The sequence below is a fragment of the Chiloscyllium punctatum genome, unplaced genomic scaffold (assembly GCF_047496795.1).
Source record: "Chiloscyllium punctatum isolate Juve2018m unplaced genomic scaffold, sChiPun1.3 scaffold_889, whole genome shotgun sequence".
In the NCBI taxonomy this organism is placed as follows: domain Eukaryota; kingdom Metazoa; phylum Chordata; class Chondrichthyes; order Orectolobiformes; family Hemiscylliidae; genus Chiloscyllium; species Chiloscyllium punctatum.
Genome location: NW_027310623.1, coordinates 17,501 through 22,726, shown reverse-complemented (window position 1 = coordinate 22,726; position 5,226 = coordinate 17,501).

The window sequence follows — 5,226 nt, the reverse complement described above, 5'->3', positions numbered from 1 at the left end:
TCTCAAAGTCGGTATGAGCAGACACGTCCACCCCCATTCCCTTTTGGACCACTTCCCACGGTTCGAAATGCATGAAAATCGGCCTGTATACGGGGGAGGCACCCGCCTCGAAGACGAGACCGTCGGCAGACCCGCCGGGTCAAACCCGGCTGAGCTACCCGGCTCGGAAGCGCCAAAGTCGGGTTGAGCAGTCACATTCACTCCCATCCCCTTTTGGACCACTTCCCACGGTTCGAAATGCACGAAAATCGGCCTGTACACGGGGGAGGCTCCCCCCTCGAAGGCGAGACCGTCGGCAGACCCGCCGGGTCAAACCCGGCTGAGCTACCCGGCTCGGAAGCGCCAAAGTCGGGTTGAGCAGTCACATTCACTCCCATCCCCTTTTGAACCTCTTCCCACCGTTGGAAATGCACGAAAATCGGCCTGTACACGGGGGAGGCTCCCCCCTCGAAGGCGAGACCGTCGGCAGAACCGCCGGGTCAAACCCGGCTGAGCTACCCGGCTTACAAGTCTCGAAGTCGGGTTGAGCAGTCACATTCACTCCCATCGACTTTTGGGCAACTTCCCACCGTTGCAAATGCATGAAAATCGGCCTGTACACGGGGGAGGCACCCGCCTCGAAGTCGAGACCGTCGGCAGAACCGCCGGGTCCAACCCGGCTGAGCTACCCGGCTTACAAGTCTCAAAGCCGGGTTGGGCAGTCACGTTCACCCCCATTCCCTTTTGGATCACTTCCCACGGTTCGAAATGCACGAAAACCGGCCTGTACACGGGGGAGGGTCCGCCCTCGAAGGCGAGACCGTCGGCAGAACCGCCGGGTCAAACCTGGCTGAGCTACCCGGCTTACAAGTCTCAAAGTCGGGTTGAGCAGTCACGTTCACTCCCATCGACTTTTAGACCACTTCCCACGGTTCGAAATGCACGAAAATCGGCCTGTACACGGGGGAGGCACCCGCCTCGAAGACGAGACCGTCGGCAGAACCGCCGGGTCAAACCCGGCCGAGCTACCCGGGTTAGAAGCCTCAGAGTCGGGTTGAGCAGTCACGTTCACTCCCATCGACTTTTAGACCACTTCCCACGGTTGGAAATGCACGAAAATCGGCCTGTACACGGGGGTGGCATCCGCCTCGAAGACGAGACCGTCGGCAGAACCGCCGGGTCAAACCCGGCTGAGCTACCCGGCTTACAAGTCTCAAAGTCGGGTTGAGCAGTCACATTCACTCCCATCGACTTTTGGGCAACTTCCCACGGTTCGAAATGCACAAGATTCGGCCTGAACACGGGGGACGCTCCCCCCTCGAAGGCGAGACCGTCGGCAGACCCGCCGGGTCAAACCCGGCTGAGCTACCCGGCTCGGAAGCGCCAAAGTCGGTATGAGCAGTCACGTTCACTCCCATCCCCTTTTGGACCGCTTCCCACGGTACGAAATGCATGAAAATCGGCCTGTACACGGGGGAGGCACCCGCCTCGAAGACGAGACCGTCGGCAGAACCGCCGGGTCAAACCCGGCTGAGCTACCCGGCTTACAAGTCTCAAAGTCGGGTTGAGCAGTCACATTCACTCCCATCGACTTTTGGGCAACTTCCCACGGTTCGAAATGCACAAAATTCGGCCTGAACACGGGGGACGCTCCCCCCTCGAAGGCGAGACCGTCGGCAGAACCGCCGGGTCAAACCCGGCTGAGCTACCCGGCTTAAAAGTCTCAAAGTCGGTATGAGCAGTCACATTCACCCCCATTCCCTTTTGGACCACTTCCCACGGTTGGAAATGCATGAAAATCGGCCTGGACACGGGGGAGGCTCCCCCCTCGATGACGAGACCGTCGGCAGAACCGCCGGAACAAACCCGGCTGAGCTACCCGGCTTACAAGTCTCAAAGTCGGTATGAGCAGACACGTCCACCCCCATTCCCTTTTGGACCACTTCCCACCGTTGGAAATGCACGAAAATCGGCCTGTACACGGGGGAGGCACCGGCCTCGAAGACGAGACCGTCGGCAGAACCGCCGGATCAAACCCGGCCGAGCTACCCGGGTTAGAAGCCTCAGAGTCGGGTTGAGCAGTCACATTCACTCCCATCCCCTTTTGAACCTCTTCCCACCGTTGGAAATGCACGAAAATCGGCCTGTACACGGGGGAGGCTCCCCCCTCGAAGGCGAGACCGTCGGCAGAACCGCCGGGTCAAACCCGGCTGAGCTACCCGGCTTAAAAGTCTCAAAGTCGGGTTGAGCAGTCACATTCACTCCCATCGACTTTTGGGCAACTTCCCACCGTTGCAAATGCATGAAAATCGGCCTGTACACGGGGGAGGCTCCGCCCTCGAAGGCGAGACCGACGGCAGAACCGCCGGGTCAAACCCGGCCGGGCTACCCGGGTTAGAAGCCTCAGAGTCGGGTTGAGCAGTCGCATTCACCCCCATCCCCTTTTGAACCTCTTCCCACCGTTGGAAATGCACGAAAATCGGCCTGTACACGGGGGAGGCACCGGCCTCGAAGACGAGACCGTCGGCAGAACCGCCGGATCAAACCCGGCCGAGCTACCCGGGTTAGAAGCCTCAGAGTCGGGTTGAGCAGTCACATTCACTCCCATCCCCTTTTGAACCTCTTCCCACCGTTGGAAATGCACGGAAATCGGCCTGTACACGGGGGAGGCTCCCCCCTCGAAGGCGAGACCGTCGGCAGAACCGCCGGGTCAAACCCGGCTGAGCTACCCGGCTTACAAGTCTCAAAGTCGGTATGAGCAGACACGTCCACCCCCATTCCCTTTTGGACCACTTCCCACCGTTGGAAATGCACGAAAATCGGCCTGTACACGGGGGAGGCACCGGCCTCGAAGACGAGACCGTCGGCAGAACCGCCGGATCAAACCCGGCCGAGCTACCCGGGTTAGAAGCCTCAGAGTCGGGTTGAGCAGTCACATTCACTCCCATCCCCTTTTGAACCTCTTCCCACCGTTGGAAATGCACGAAAATCGGCCTGTACACGGGGGAGGCTCCCCCCTCGAAGGCGAGACCGTCGGCAGAACCGCCGGGTCAAACCCGGCTGAGCTACCCGGCTTAAAAGTCTCAAAGTCGGGTTGAGCAGTCACATTCACTCCCATCGACTTTTGGGCAACTTCCCACCGTTGCAAATGCATGAAAATCGGCCTGTACACGGGGGAGGCTCCGCCCTCGAAGGCGAGACCGACGGCAGAACCGCCGGGTCAAACCCGGCCGGGCTACCCGGCTCGGAAGCGCCAAAGTCGGGTTGAGCAGTCACATTCACCCCCATCCCCTTTTGGGCCACTTCCCACGGTTCGAAATGCATGAAAATCGGCCTGTACACGGGGGACGCTCCCCCCTCGAAGGCGAGGCAGTCGGCAGAACCGCCGGGTCAAACCCGGCTGAGCTACCCGGGTTAGATGCCTCAAAGTCGGGTTGAGCAGTCACATTCACCCCCATCCCCTTTCGGCCCCCTTCCCACGGTTGGAAATGCATGAAAATCGGCCTGTACACGGTGGGCGCTCCCCCCTCGAAGGTGAGACCTTCGGCAGAACCGCCGGGTCAAATCCGGCCGAGCTACCCGCGTTAGAGGTCTCAATGTCGGCTTCAGCAGTCACATTCAATCCCATTCCCGTTTGGACCTCTTCCCGCCGATGGAAATGCACAAAATTCGGCCTGAACACGCGGGACGCTCCCCCCTCGAAGGTGAGACCTTCGGCAGAACCGCCGGGTCAAATCCGGCCGAGCTACCCGCGTTAGAGGTCTCAATGTCGGCTTCAGCAGTCACATTCAATCCCATTCCCGTTTGGACCTCTTCCCGCCGATGGAAATGCACAAAATTCGGCCTGAACACGCGGGACGCTCCCCCCTCGAAGGCGAGACCGTCGCCAGAACCGCCGGGTCAAATCCGGCCGAGCTACCCGCGTTAGAGGTCTCAATGTCGGCTTCAGCAGTCACATTCAATCCCATTCCCGTTTGGAACACTTCCCGCCGTTAACAATGCACGATATTCGGCCTGAACACGCGGGACGCTCCCCCCTCGAAGGTGAGACCTTCGGCAGAACCGCCGGGTCAAATCCTGCCGAGCTACCCGCGTTAGAGGTCTCAATGTCGGCTTCAGCAGTCACATTCAATCCCATTCCCGTTTGGACCTCTTCCCGCCGATGGAAATGCACAAAATTCGGCCTGAACACGCGGGGCGCTCCCCCCTCGAAGGCGAGACCGTCGCCAGAACCGCCGGGTCAAATCCGGCTGAGCTACCCGCGTTACAGGTCTCAAAGTCGGCTTCAGCAGTCACATTCAATCCCATTCCCTTTTGGAACACTTCCCGCCGTTAACAATGCACGATATTCGGACTGAACACGGGGGCCGGTCCGCCCTCGAAGTCAACACCGTCCGCAGAACCGCCGGGGCAAATCCGGCTGAGCTACCCCGCCCCCGAACACTCAAAGTCCCTCTGAAGCCTTGCATTCGCCTCCTTGGAAAATTGACGTCAAACATTACCAAAATCGGGGGCACGAGCACTAAAGCTAAGTCTCACCCTTTCCCTATCCCTAACCAGGAACCGAACGCCCACCCTCAGCCTCACACCAACGCCGGTGCCACTCCAGACAGACACACCCTTCAAAACCACACCCATCCGGCCATGCAACTCAAAAAGGGTCCAAATTCAGAAACACCCCCTTCAAAAGGCACTCCATCCTCGGCCACACCACCGGGACATGCTCCCCTCGGCGATAATTAAGCCCCCACCACTATTTGAAGCCAACCGCAGCCGCAACTCGAACGGAGAAATCAGTAACCAATTCAAAAATGCGCTTGGTTACTGATTTCTACTGAGCCGAAAAAATTCTAAGTGTCGGTGGTTACTGATTTATACCAACCCGAAAAAATTCTAAGTGTCAGTGGTTACTGATTTATACCAACCCGAAAATATTCTAAGTGTCAGTGGTTACTGATTTATACCAACCCGAAAAAATTCTAAGTGTCAGTGGTTACTGATTTATACCAAGTCGAAAAAATTCTAAGTGTCAGTGGTTACTGATTTATACCAACCCGAAAATATTCTAAGTGTCAGTGGTTACTGATTTATACCAACTCGAAAAAATTCTAAGTGTCAGTGGTTACTGATTTATACCGACCCGAAAAAATTCTAAGTGTCAGTGGTTACTGATTTATACCAACTCGAAAATATTCTAAGTGTCGGTGGTTACTGATTTATACCAACCCGAAAAAATTCTAAGTGTCA